The sequence below is a fragment of the Marmota monax genome, unplaced genomic scaffold (genome assembly GCF_021218885.2).
Source record: "Marmota monax isolate L192 unplaced genomic scaffold, Marmota_monax_Labrador192_F-V1.1 WCK01_AAM20220418_F8-fsc00068, whole genome shotgun sequence".
Taxonomy (NCBI): domain Eukaryota; kingdom Metazoa; phylum Chordata; class Mammalia; order Rodentia; family Sciuridae; genus Marmota; species Marmota monax.
This window is the reverse complement of record NW_026692352.1, coordinates 2,847,979-2,862,950: the sequence shown is the minus strand read 5'-3', so window position 1 is coordinate 2,862,950 and position 14,972 is coordinate 2,847,979. Positions and strand designations below refer to the sequence as shown.

The 14,972-nt window shown below is 40.8% G+C and overlaps 1 protein-coding gene across 2 annotated transcripts in view; it reads left to right on the top strand.

The window, feature by feature from the left end:
• Positions 1 to 2: 2 nt before the first annotated feature.
• Numa1 (nuclear mitotic apparatus protein 1) overlaps positions 3 to 14,972 on the top strand; it is an 80,123-nt gene continuing 65,153 nt past the window's right edge. Inside the window, exon 1 of one of the 2 annotated variants that reach the window (XM_046441832.2) lies at positions 3 to 77. The gene's annotated coding sequence lies outside the window, so the exon portion shown is untranslated. Of the gene's footprint in view, positions 78 to 101; positions 216 to 14,972 lie in introns of those variants that run through there. The other variant, XM_046441833.2, reaches the window with a different exon arrangement.

Below are 14,972 nucleotides of genomic sequence, written 5' to 3'. Positions count from 1 at the left end.
ACTGCCACTGCTGGCGCGAGTCCGCGGCGAGCGGCGACCCCAGGGAGCGCGTGGCGCGGAGGGGGAGTCGCGGCCAGGTAACCGGCGCGGGCCCACTGCTCGTGTGTGGCCTGGGCGCCCGCAGGGATGCCCAGGCCTAAAGGGGTGCTGGAGAGGTCGGTGCGAGCGGAAGCCCTTCTTGGTGACCGAGTCTAAAAGGGGACAGTCAATCGGGGGTAAGGCTTGTGGGAGGGAAGCTGTGGGAGGGCCTAAGGGGGAGGGCCTGTTTGGGGGCGTGTCCGTGGGATTTTGTCTGAGGGCGACCGGGATGGCGGGTAGTGCAAGTTCCTGAAAGGACTGTAATCGAGGGGTCCTGTAACGGAAAGTCCTCGCCTGTTATTGTCAACAACAGTACCACTAAACATTGCCTGAGCGCCCACTGCGTTTCTAGCATTGTGTTGCACCCTTTATAAGAATCATATTTTTAACAATTTGTCTAGAAACCTTGTTATACTTAGTTTATTACAGGTGGGGACCTTGAGGTATATAGTGTTTAATTTGTCCAGTATTACATAGCTAGTGCGAGTTTGGCTCCACTTGGGATTTTGAGGGTTGGGCATAAATTAGAACTGGGGAAGGGACTAGGTCGGGTTGCGTGTTGTCTTGACTAGGTGATTTATTTAGAGTCTCATTTTTCATATGGTGTCAATTATGATCTTACCTACTTCCTGGGTTGTTGTGAGGTTCAAATCAGGAAAGGTGTTTCATGCTAGCACTTTGGAGAGTTCAAATTTAAGACCTCTAAATGTGTGAAAGTCGTGGGTGGGAGAGAATCTGAGTTGTTGCCTCCTGTGCATACCATACCCTCTTTTGCTTACCTCTGAGGTAGTGCTTGTCATTTGGTGTTGTTAGTCTCTTTGTGTGTTTGTTGGCTCCTCTAGACAATGAGAGACTGTTTTTTTTGGACATTGTATCCTGATGGCTGTGTAAGATTTGAGCATGTCAGGGCCATTAATGTGTGCCTTGGAATGATGTGTTTTGGGGGGATGAAAGGCAGTAGGAGCCTGGCTTTCCCCTCTTCCTTTAGTGAATTTTGAACCTCAGTGTTAAGCTATTCTCTCTATTTTTTTTAAATTTATTTTTTAGTTGTAGTGGGACACAACAACTTCATTCTATCTATCTATCTATTTATTTATTAATTATGTGGTGCTGAGGATTGAATCCAGGGTGGCACATGTGCAGGAGCGCTCTATCACTGAGCCACAACCCCAGCCCAACCTATCCTCTTTCTTGGAATGGCACTGTCTTCTGAAAATGTAATAACTTTTACTTGGTTAAATAAACACTTACCTTTCTCCTGGGTCTTTTACCTGTTTCTTTGTTTCCAAAGTTCTGGGTTGTCAGGTGTGTTACTATTCTGTGATGGGCAGGAACTTTTTTTTTTTTTTAATATTTATTTTCTGGTGTAGATGGACACAGCATAATGCATTTTATTTTTATGTGGTGCTGAGGATCGAACCCGGGTCCCGCTCGTGATAGACGAGCGCTCTATCGCTGAGCCACAATCCCACCCCAGGAACTTTTTTTCCTGGGGGCTATGGGGGAGTTACTAGAAATTGAATCCAGGGATGCTTTTCCATTATGTTGTATCCCCACTCCTTTTTTTGTTTTGTTTTGTTTTCCCCACTCCTTTTTACTTTTAATTTGAGACAGGGTTTCACTAAATTGCTGAGGCTGGCCTGGAGTTAATGATCCCCTGCTAGATTGGAGATCTTTACCCCTGTGAATATACAGGAACCCAGGCAAGCATTCAGATAATATGAGGAAGCTTTCAGTGGGTTTATGTGTTCCCTCCCTCTCTGTTCCTGTGTGGTATCTTCTCCTTTAGAGGAAAAAACACAAAGCACTCTTTTGGTACAAATTCAAGAAAATGATGACTAATTGCAATGCCTGAATCTTAGTCCAAAGCCAAAAGTTGTACTCCCCCAAAGCTATAAGATCTTACCTTAAAGCTCATTGAGAAACATATTTAGAGCTCAGCATGGTGGCCACTGTAATCCTAGTGACTTGGGAGGCTGAGGCAAGAGGATCTCAAGTTCCAGGCCAGCCTCAGCAATTTAACAAAACCCTGTCTTAAAAACAAACAAACAAACTTGGGGTATAGCTGAGTGGTAAAGCACCCCTGGTTTAATCCCCAGTACCCAAAAGAAAAAGAAAGAAAATCTATTTAGAATGTTTTTTTTTTTTTTTGACTTGTGGAATATGGAAGTGGGAAGAATGCCTTGAACTAAGACTTGAGTTCTAGAAGTGTTAGGATGGGGCTGGGTGGGGCGAGGTGGCAAAGCCCAGCTTCAGATGGCTAAATACAGCTGATCAGGAGCTATTTTGATGGCTGTGCCCAATTGATCAAAGCCATTGGTCAGAATGTATTGGGGCCAACTCAGCTTCTTACCTTCTATATACTACACATATCAAAAAGTGTTGATCAGAATCAAAATGAGCACTTCTGAGAATGAGACTGTTCCAAAGAAATCTGTATTAATGTTGAGTGATTTTTTTTTTTTTTTTGTAATGCTCAGGAGGGAATGCAGAGCCTTGTGCATGCTTAGCAAGGACTCTACCACTAAGATACATCTTCACCTTGAATAATTCTAATTAATAATTGTTTTGTGCTGTTAGTGATTATTTCATTTTACCCATCTGTATTTGCTGTTACCAATCTTTCTTGCAGTTTATTCTTTTCTTTTTGTTGAATAGATGTATACATCCTTTAGGTGTTTACTTTAGTAAGGATATATTAATGATAAACACTTTATTGGAAAACATCTTTGTTTTATCTTCATTTTTGATTGTTTAGCTGTGTTCTGTTTCTAATTATTTTTTCTTAGCACTTTAAAAATGTAATTTCAGGATTTTTGTTGTTATTTTTTGAGAATTATGCTTACAATTTTTTACTATGCTTCAATTTCTTTTTTTTTTTTTTTTGTTGTTGTTGTTTTGTTTTTTGTGATACTGGGAATTGAACCCAAGGGCTTGCACATGTTAGGGTAAGCAATCTACTACTGAGTTACATCCTCACCTCCCCCCACCCCCTAATCAGCGATTGAACCCAAAAAACCCAGCCTTTTTTTTTTTCTTTTCCCCCTTCCTTTTCTTTTTTATTTTGAGACAAGTTTTCACTGAATTGCTTAGGGACTTGCTAAATTTGCAGAGGCTGACTTTGAAATTGTGGTTGTCCTGCTTCAGCCTCCTGGGTGGCTGGGATTATAGGCGTGAGGCACCACACCTGGCGTCAACCTTTTTAAAATATTATTTTGAGATAGTCTTGCTAAGCTGCTCAGACTGGCCTCAAATTTGTGTTCATACTGTTACAGCCTCTCAAATGGCAGGGATTACAGGGGTGTGCCACTGTACAGGTCTGTGCTCCCAATTTAACCATCTCTTAATATGGTGAGCTCAATAAATGAAATAGTTTTGAACTTTTGTTGGGAGGGTGAAAAGACAAAAAGAGACTTTAATAGCAGCTTTGATATAATTGCATTAAATAGCTTCCTCATTCAGGATAAAAAAGAAAAGGCAAGAAGGTTGAGGTTATCAGAACCTAGAAGTGAAGTCTGGAGGGATTTGGAGGAGCTATACCCAGATTCTCTGAGGAAAGGGTGTTGCCTAGTGCTGCTGGTTTCTTGGGAGCTAACTGGAGGATCTAGGAGTCAGACTCAGTGGAGCCCTGTGTTGAGAGCCACAGCCGAGTCGGGATGGCGCCTGGCTTTGCCAGAAGGAGTGGTGAGAGGTGACGCCAGTGAGCCATTAAGATGATGATAATTAAATTAAGCTGAGTTCTCGCGGGGTTCCCGTGGAGTTTGTGCGGAGCCCAGTGGTGGGTGAGAGAGTTCCTGGGAAGCATGCGTGGAGTGCGGGTGAGAGTTCGGGCAATAAAGTAGTTCCTGTTTGAACCTACAAGTGCCTCCTGGCGGCTCAGTTATTTTGTGCCCAGCCAGACTGTGGCATTTGGAGGCTCGTGCGGGGGACGCCTGAAGCTTGGGGGTAAGTGAAATTGCTCGCCCCTGAGGGAGAGAATGGGTGACCATTTCAAAAAACAATGTGTTCTTGTTTTGTTTCAAGCTGCCTGTCCCTAGAACTTTCTCAGGCAAACTGGGGAAAATGGTTGGCTCAAGGTTTGAAGTTGTTCGCCCCTGAAGAAGAGATAGAGATAGACCACAAATGCACAGGTCAAGAAAATGGAAAAACTGATACAACGATTTTTTGTTCCGTTTTGCTTCGGTTTTGTTTTGTGTTATCTTGTTGGGTTGCGTTATTTTTATAGCAGAAATATGGAATTAAAAATTAGTAAAAAACAAACCGAAAGAGTGTTAAGTAAATTGTTAGAGGAAGGAGGCACCCCAGTAAAATCAAGAACAGTTAGGGCATACGTTGATAAAATACAAAAATGTAGCCCATGGTTCATTAAAAAGGGGTTATTAAATATATCACAATGGAACCATCATGGTGAAGATTTAAAAAGGATAAAAAAGGAAAGCCCAGGAACTCTGCCAGTTGGCACATTACCATTATGGACGTTGGTACAATCTTGTTTGCTTAGTCAGGAGAAGACATTTTAGATCAAGTAAAAGAGAAGGTCTCTCGAGCTAGTCAGACAGAGGAAGAAAATTTAAAGGAGGAAGAGCTATCAGGGGAAAAGTTACAACAGGAGGCTGCTACTAACACCTTTCTATCACCAGAGGGTGTAAGTGTCCAACCAACAGCTCCACCTATGGAGACAACATATGCTGGGGGCCCCCAACCCCCATAGTTGATAGATGGGATCCTGAGACAGGACCTCAAAGATTAGCATGCCCTGTATTTGAGCAGGCAGGAGGGCATAGAATTCACCGTGCTTTAGATTTCAAAACAGTGAAGCAGCTGAAAGACGCTGTAACAACCTATGGTCCCCAAGCACCCTTCACTATAAGTATGGTCGAATCCATTACCAACTTAGACACGACGCCAGCAGATTGGACTAGTATGTGCAAAGCTGTGCTAAATGGAGGACAATATCTGTTATGGAAGGTTGCCAATCAGGAATTTTGCACGGAGATGTTTAGGCGAAATGCAGCAGCCGGTTATCCTCAGAGAAATCTAGATATGTTGTTAGGAAAGGGACCTTATGAGGGTCAGCAGCAACAAATTGGATATGATCCTGCCATATACTCACAAATTGCTGCAGATGCGGTTAGGGCATGGAAGACTTTACAAGGACATGGACATTTACAAGGTCAATTATCTAAGGTAATACAAGGAGCTAATGAACCTTACGCTGAATTTGTAGATAGGCTTATTCAAACAGCTACCAGAGTTTTTGGGGATACAAAACAAGCAATGCCATTAATTAAACAGCTAGCCTATGAACAAGCAAATTGATGGTGCAAGGAGGCCATTAGACCATGGAAACATGAAAATTTAAATACATATATTAAATTATGTAGAGACATTAATGAACAGGGGCAAGTCTTGGCCTCTGCAGTACAACAGGCTTTAGATGCCAGGCCAAAAACATGCTACAATTGTGAACAAACAGGACATTTTTAAAAGGAGTTGCCCCATAGGAGGAGGGTTTAACAAAACTAGGTATCAAAGAGGTAGAATACCGGGTATTTGCCCACAATGCCATAGAGGGAGACATTGGGCTAATGAATGCCGTTCTCAAACCACCATACAGGGTACTCCATTATCAAAAAGCGGGCAAGGACCAGGTGTTTACTCACGATATCGTGGAGAAAAGCATCGGGCTCCATTGCCAAAAAACGGACGGGGGGCCCAATGCTCTGGGGCCCATGACCACAAATATGTGGGGCATTGGAGGAACCCAGCAACACCATCAAGGTAGTGCCCAGGACACATTATACATTAGATACCTCATTAGACAAACCAGAGGGAGCACAGGATTGGACATCTGCGCCTCGGCCAGAGCAGTACTAACTCCAAAGATGGGAGTTCAAATCATTCCCACAGGGGTAAAAGGACCTCTTCCCCAAGGAACAGTAGGCTTATTATTGGGACGCAGTTCTTCTACTCTAAAAGGACTATGATAAGTCCTGGGGTAATTGATCCCGATTATGAAGGTGAAGTAAAAATTATAGCCAGTTCTCCAAGGGGTATATCAGTAATTTCACCAGGAGATAGAATAGCACAGTTATTAATAATACCCAGCCTACATGATAAATTTTCCAGCCGTAGTATAGAAAGGGGTTCCAGGGGATTAGGCTCCACAGGTGTAGATTGGGCTATGCTTGCTTTAAATTTAGATTATCACCCCATGCTAAAACTAAATATTTAAGGACATGAATTTAATGGTCTACTGGATACAGGTGCAGACCTTAGCATCATCTCTCGTCAAGAATGGCCAAAACATTGGGCGTTACAACAAGCCACTCAAACGCTTCAAGGCCTAGGAGTGGCAACTAATCCCCATAGAAGTGCAATGGTATTAGATTGGAAGGATCCTGAAGGATGTGAAGGAACTATACAGCCATATGTATTGGATCATCTTCCTATAAATTTATGGGGACGAGATGTCCTAGATCAATTAGGTTTGACATTAACAAATAAAATCAATCCAAATGCGCCCACTATTATGGCTAGACAAGGTTTTAGGAAAGGAAAAAGATTAGGAGAACAAGAACAAGGTATAGCACCAATACAAATAGATCAAGGAACAGACAGACATGGATTGGGTTTTCAGGAGGGGTCACTGAGATAATAAAAATTACTTGGAAATCAGAAAGGCCAGTATGGGTTCCTCAGTGGCCCCTGACTAAAGAAAAGATACAAGCAGCCCATGACCTGGTCAAACAACAGTTAGCGGAGGGACATATACAACCTTCTGTATCTCCCCATAATACTCCCATTTTTGTCATCAAAAAGAAATCTGGTAAATGGAGATTATTGCAAGATTTAAGAGCCATTAATAATGAGATGGTTATTATGGGACCTGCTCAATCGGGGATTCCTCAATTGTCTGCTTTGCCAAACCCTGGTATGTTTTAGTTATAGATATTAAAGATTTTTTTTTTCAATTCCAATTCATCCTGAGGATAGTCCACGTTTTGCATTTATTGTCCCTGCGTTGAATCATGAAGGTCCTGATCAGAGATATGAATGGAAAGTACTCCCTCAAGGGATGGCTAACAGCCCAACTATGTGTCAAATTTATGTTAACAAAGCAATCCAGCTACTTAGAAATCAAAATCCTGAACTATAAATATTTCAGTATATGGACGATGTATTATTAGCACACAAAGATAAAAACACATTGCTAAAATGTTATGCCACACTTAAAAATTTATTAAAATATTATAATCTAGAGATAGCAATAGATAAAGTAAAATTAAAGTTTCCAATTAATTATTTAGGAGTTCTATTATCCTCAACCATGGTCCGTCCACCAAAAATTCAAATACGAGTAGATCTACTCAAATCACTTAATGACTTTCAAAAGTTATTAGGAGATATAAATTGGATAAGGCCTTATCTAGGCATACCAACAGGAGAGTTGGGACCTTTATTTGATATCCTAAACGTTCTATCAGATCCAAATTCACCCCGCATGTTAATTCACCCTGCATGTTAACGCCTGAAGCAAGAAAGACATTAAAAATCATTGAAACATATATGGAAAATATGCATTTGGATAGAAATGATATAAGTTTGCCTTTATTATTTATTGTACTACCAACAAAAAATATTCCTACAGGAGTATTTTGGCAAGAAGGTCCATTATTATGGATACATTTATCTTATTCTCCTAACACTATTCTTACTAGGTATCCTGAGGCTGTAGGACAATTAATACTCAAAGGAATAAAAGTAGTAAAGGGAGTGTTTGGAATTTCTTCCAATAAAATTATTACTCCATATACTATGGATCAAATTGATGAGTTAGCTAATGAGTTAAATACTTGGGCAATAATCATGTGTAAATCTAATGTTACATTTGAAAGCCACTTACTGTCTAATCCTTTGTTGTCTTTTTGGTCTTCGCATCCTGTAGTTTTTCTAAAAATGACAAGAAAAATACCTATCATGAATGCTCCAAATATATTCACTGATGGGTCAAATAATGGTTCAGCAGCAGTAGTTACCCATGATCAAACTTTTACATTTTTAATACCCAAACAATCAGCTCAAAAGGTAGAGCTTAATGCAGTATTACAAGCTTTTATGATGTTTAAAGATTCTATATTTAATTTATTTTCTGATAGTCAGTATATAGTTAATGCTATAGTATCCCTTGAAGATGCTGGTAGGATTTCCCCTTCCTCTACTGTTTTCTCTTTGTTTTCCACTATACAAAGTCTAATCTGGGACAGAAAAGATCCATTCTTTATAGGACATATCAGGGCACATACAGGTTTGCCTGGAGCCCTTAGTTTGGGCAATGATTTAGCAGATAAAGCTACACATGACATACGTATTTTTTTCTACACTAGAAGAAGCTACAATTTTCATAAATCCTTCCATGTCAATGCAAATACTTTAAAAAAGTGTTTTAAAATAACTAAGGAACAAGCTAGACAAATAATAAAACAATGTCCAAATTGTGTGATTTTTACCACAAGTTAATCTTGGAGTCAATCCTAGAGGACTGATACCTAACCATATTTGGCAGATGGACGTCACACACTTGCCAGAATTTGGAAAATTAAAATATTTGCATGTTACAGTTGATACTTCTTCTGGATTTTTGATGGGCTCCCTTCATGCCGGAGAAAAAAACTAAAGATATTATAGCTCATTGCTTACAAAATTTTGCCACTGTGGGCGTTCCAAAACAGTTAAAAACAGATAATGGCCCTGGCTATACTTCTACCTCTTTTAAGCAATTTTGCTCATCATTTGGCATTACTCATATAACAGGAATCCCATAAAATCCACAGGGACAAGGCATAGTTGAAAGAGCTCATCAAACTATTAAAATGTACTTATTAAAGCAAAAAGAGGGAATTGGGAAGGGGTATATATCCCCCAAAGATAAACTTAAAACAACCCTTTTTACTCTAAACTTTTTAAATTTGGATTCATCAGGGCTTAGTGCTGCAGAAAGGCACATGTGTCCAAAAAATGTACATAAGCCCAAGGATATTCTAACAGGACAATGGAAAGGTCCTGACCCAGTGATTGTCCGGAGTCGGGGGTCTGTTTGTGTGTTTCCACAGGGAGAACAGCAGCTGATTTGGATTTCAGAGAGATTAACTAAAACGATTTCTACAGACCAAAAAGAAGATGATTTGGCTCAAATCCAGAACAGCTGATATCCAGAACTCCAGTTTGGCTATCCTTACATATGCGACAGTGGTTCTCCCACACCTGGAGGCTAATGAAACCAGGATGCTTTTTTCAATATCTATTTTATTATTGCCCTTTCCCACATCATGAAGTTCTATTTTATTTTTTGAGCTCATACAGACCTAGGTTAATGTTTTTCTGATCAGTTCTATTTTTTGACTGTGGAGTTTTTAAACATTGCAATGTAGATTTCACCTGTGAAAAGCTACAAGGCCTTTACTATTATGTTATGTGTTGTATGTATTGTATTATTTGTGCACACTTGTGTTTTGTGTTGTATGTCTGTATGTGTGTATGTCCATATATCATATATGAGGAGCGCTCATGAAAAAATGGATCCAAATATTTTTTATTATTCACGTGATTTAAATGGTTTAATTTAAATTGGGTAAACATCTGTTGAGGATTGTTTTAAAATGTGAACAAAATAGAAGGTTAACAGATCTGTTTGTTTACTTTCACCTTTCCTTTTCATTATATCTAATTCTATGCAGGATACTAAATTATTTAGAAAATTGCTTTCTTTTAGTGCCTGCTGGAATGTTACATAATTTTTTTTTTAGCCATCATTGCCAGAATTCCTATCTTCATCTCAGTGCCGGTGAAGACAAAGATAAAACCAAACTACAGCTTCTGTGGTAGCTATCACAACAAACTGTATAAACTGATACATCAATAAATAATGTAACTCAACAAGTGATGCTCAATCAAGGAGTCGATTTACTTTGGGAGGGAATGGACATATTAATAGATTTCTCTGCTTTGAACTGCTTGCAGAACTTGCCTGGACTATGTATCACTTGTATGCATTGTGAACTATCTGTTGGTGCATCAACTTGTGGTAGTGCCGGGGTATTTTTGCTGATGGTGTCATCAGTGGTACAATTTTTCCAAAGGAGCCGTCAATTGGCTTGGTGTCGTGGCATTTTTGTATCCTCCTCCCTTCTGCTTGTGATGGTCGTTCAGCTAAAATTTGGGGGCCAACAGAGGTGAGGCAAAGAACGTCACCCCCCTACTGGTGCAAAGGCTATCCACAAGTATGGCTGTATGCTGGGCTGGTAGTCAATGATGGGTAAGATCCAATTGCAATGGTACCAACCTAAGACAGGAGGCTGACGCCTTGAGGTCAGCTCATCTGATGACAGATAAAGACCATATGTAGTATTGGACAACCTAAGACAGGCACGGTCCCTAAGCCACATGCTTGTTGTTTAATTAAACAGAAGGGGGGAAATGTTGAGAGCCACAGCCAAGTCAGGATGGCGCCTGGCATTGCCAGAAGGAGTGGTTGAGAGGTGACGCCAGCGAGCCATTAAGATGATGATAATTAAGTTAAGCTGTGTATAATTGCTGTGACTGGATGATGCTGGATTGAAATAGGCTGTGTATTCAGTTGTATATAGACCCTTGCTGTCCAGCAATAGGGCGGCTCCTGCTGCCTCGGGCGCCCGCTACTTTTGAGTTCCGTTGAGTTCTCGCGGGGTTCCCGGGGTTCCCGTGGAGTTTGCGCAGAGCCCGGTGGAGAGTGAGAGTTCCCAGGAAGCGCGCGCGTGGAGTGCGGGTGAGAGTTCAGGCAATAAAGTAGTTCCTGTTTGAACCTACAAGTGCCTCGTGGCGGCTCGGTTATTTTGTGCCCAGCCAGACTGTGGCACTCTGCCCAGCTGATTCAGGTGCCTCTGAAGGGCATAATGAGGCTGGGTCTAGATGTTTAAAAAAAACTGGGTGGAACAAATGTTGTCCTCAAGAAACAGCTGGTGACAGGAAGGAGGAAGTCCCAGATAGCCTTTGCTCTCCATTTTCCCTTCAGCACCCCCTGTTGACAGAACTTAACAGGGATCCAGCTGGTAAGAGTGAAATGGAGTTGGTGGAGTCCAAACCCCTGCATCACAGAGCAGAGCCTAATGGAATAGGGGTGGAAATGAGACACAAGAATTTAATAACTGGCACAGTCTAAAAGAATGTTTCTTTATTTTTCTAAGCATTTTCAGGCATATTTAGTAGAAAGGTTTTCAGGTTATCTAATTGATAATACCAACAGTTAATAATATAGCTAACATTTTTTTCAGTATATACTAAGAATGAGACAGTTTTTTATTTTTATTTTTTTGGAGGTGCTGGGGATTGAACCCAGGGCCTTGTGCATGTGAGGCAGGTACTCTACCAACTGAGCTACATCAACAGCCCAAGACATTGTTTTAAGCACTTTATATGAACTACTTCCCAAAACTCAAAGTGGCAAATTCTATTATGATTATTGTTCCTTTTTATAGGGAAGAAAACTGAGAAAAAGATAGATTAGGTCATTTACTTAAAGCCACACAGTTTGTAGATGGTGCCATTGGTGTCCTAGTCCAAGCCTTCTGAATTACATATCCCACATTTCTCTCTCTCTCTCTCTCTTTTTTTTTTTTTTTTGGTACCGGGGATTGAACCCATGGGCACTTAACAACTGAGCTATATCCCCAGCCCTTTTTATATTTTGAGACAAGGTCTCACTAAGTTGCTGAGGGCCTCATGAAATTGCTGAGGCTGGCTTTGAATTTGGGATCCTCCTGCCTCAGCTTCTTGCGCGCTGCTGGGATTACAAGCATGTGCCACTGCGCCCAGCCCATATTCTACATTCTTAACTTCTACAATATGGTGAAAAGTCTTCCCTTTGACAGGCCACAGTCTATCTCCCTATAACTTTCAATCATAAATTCTGTGTTTTTCTTTTCTTTTTTAGTTTATTTTGAGACAGGGTCTTGCTAAGTTCCTTAGAGCCTTGCTAAATTACAGAGGGTGGCTTTGAACTTGCAATCCTCCTGTCTCAGCCTCTTGAGTCTCTGGGATTACAGGTTTGTGCCACCATGCCCTGCTGGTTTTATCTTCTTGTGAGGGACTCATAAGTCTTTCTCCTCATCTGCACTACAGGCATGCGTATATTTGAAAGTTTTATGTCCCCTCCTCCCTCCCTCCCTATTTATATTCTGTCCTGTGTTCAGCATGACATACTCCTTCCAGACCCTTTAGCATGGTTATTGGCATTTTTCCTCTGCATTTACTTTCACTTTGCTCTTCAGAAGTGGGGGCACTGTGTGTCACCTTCTGCTAAATAACTTGAGACTGCATTGGTAATAGTCTGCATGGATAGCTCTTCTGTCAGATTTGTGTTTCATTGAGAGTATACCGAGTGATACCCTCACCATAGATGCCTTTCCCCTACTGGCAGGCAGCCATTATGTTTTTATTTAAATTTTTTTTTTTTCCCGGTGGTGGTACTGGGGATAGAACCCAGACATACTCTATCACTGAGCTACATCCCCACCCCACTTTTTAATTTTTTTCTTTTGAGATAGGGTCTCATGAAGTTGCTGAGGCTGGCTTTGAACTTGTGTTCCTCCTGCCTCAGCTTCCTGAGTCACTAGAATTAAAGGTATGCACCTCCATGCCTAGACTTAAACATTTTTTTTTTGGTACTGGGAATTGAACTCAGGGGTACTCAACCACTGACCCACATCCCCAGCCCTATTTTGTATTTTATTTAGACACAGGGTCTCACTGAATTGCTTAGGGCTTTGCTAAATTGCTGAGACTGGCTTTGAACTTTGAACTCATGATCCTCCTGTCTCAGCCTCTCAAGCTGCTCGGATTACAGGCATGCACCACCATGCCCGGCAACCTTAAACTTTTATTTTTATATATATACTTTTTTTTTTTTAGTTGTAGATGGACACAATACCTTTATTTGTTTATTTTTATGTGGTGCTGAGGATCGAACCCAGGGCCCCACACATGCTAGGCAAGTGCTCTACCACTGAGCCACAACCCCAGTCTCAAACATTTAAAAAATATATATATTTTTTGCAGTATTGGAGATCAAACCCAGGAACTCTCACATGTGAGGCAAGTGATCTACTAGTGAGCTACATCCCTAGTCCTTTTTATTTTGAGACAAGGTCTCACTAAGTGGCTGAGGCCAGTTTCAACCTTGCAATTCTCCTGCCTCAGCCTCCTGAGGTGCTAGGATTACAGTTGTGCATTACTGTGCCTGGTAAGGCAGCCATTTTAATAGTAACAGGTGAATTAGTCTCTACCATTTCTATTTTATTTTATTTTATTTTTTAATGCCAAACACAGAACTTTACATTTACTTCTATTAAATTTTTTCTTGTTGTTTTTGGTAACATCAAACTTGCTAAGCTATTTTTGTCAGGTAACATCTAAAAGCATGCATTTTCTGTTCTTTATAGTTTAATTCCATAGTTTGACAAGCAGGCCTTATATGTCTTCATTTTGAGTCTTTGGTAAAATCCTAAACGTGGGCTAGGCATGGTGACACCCCAGCTTCTGGAGAGGCTGAGGCAGGAGGATTGCAAGTTCTAAGGTAGCCTGGGCAATTTATCAAGAATCTGTTGTAATAAAAGGTCTGGGGATGTAGCTCAGTGGTATACTCCCTGGGTTTAATCCCCAGTACCAGAAAAAGAAAAAGAAAAAAAAAAAAACCCTGAACATTGTAGGTGTGAGAAAGAAGCTCCATGTTATGGTACTATAGATCTTACTACAGTTAATGGAAGTTTGGGGGAAATAGTTTTGACTATTCCTTCTGGTAGACTGGGAGAGGAGCTATGTAAAAAAGAGCGAGGTCATTGAGAGCAGGAGAGAACCAAGGATAAGGGTTGGCTATTGGGTAGTCAGTCGCCCTAACAAGGGGTCACTTGATAGAATCTTGTGGCTGTAGAAGGGAAAGAGGGCTTTATTGCACAGCCTGCTCCTGTGTTGAGGCCCCTGTTGGCAACTGTGTCACCTGCTCTTTCTGTCCTATTTAAGGGCCAGTTTCTTTGAAGCTAGTGCAGGAAATGCCAGTGATTAATCCTTGTAGATTTCTTCTGCCTTATTACAGCTGAGAACTAGTTTATCTGGCAAGGAGTAAAGACTGCATATATTTCAGACATATTTATTTGACCACGTGAGTACTGTCCTATGACTTGCCAGGGTCACTTGTTTACAGGCTGTAAAGTTTTTGGTGCTCTGTGGCAAGGTGGATGCATTGTGACTTTAATACTTGGTGCTCTGTGTGCACAGCAGCTGCATTCTGCTTTGTTGTGGGCATTTGTTGAGTCTGTACTTCTCTGATGGCCTTAGTGAAGAGTGAGGAAATAATGTAATAGCTTTGATTTCCTGCTTTTCTAGATTTCCTGTGGCATGATGGTGTAAGTTTTGGAGAATCCTCTTGTTCCCTGAGAGCTCCTGCTGTACCCCTCATGAACTGCAGGAAAATGGACTCTGTCAGGTTGCTAGCCTCCAGAGCCCAGTTTCCTCAGGCAGTGAATGATTGCCTACTGCCTCTCACCCAGCTGAGTATATGAAAAAGTATATAATGCAGGATTTCCCTCCTTACCAGTTTTTTATTTTGAACAATTTCAAACCTACAGATACTTCAAAAGAATAATATAACAAATACTTGTATACATTTACATTCATCTAGTATTAACATTTTGTCACATTGGCTCTGTATCCTTCATTATCTCACCCTTTTGACTATTAGATATGCATATATTACTTCATCCCTAAATGTTTCAGCATGTATTTCCTAAAAAAGGATATCTTCCTATATAACCACACTTCTATTAACACTCAGAAAATTTACCATTGATTCAAATAAATCTTGA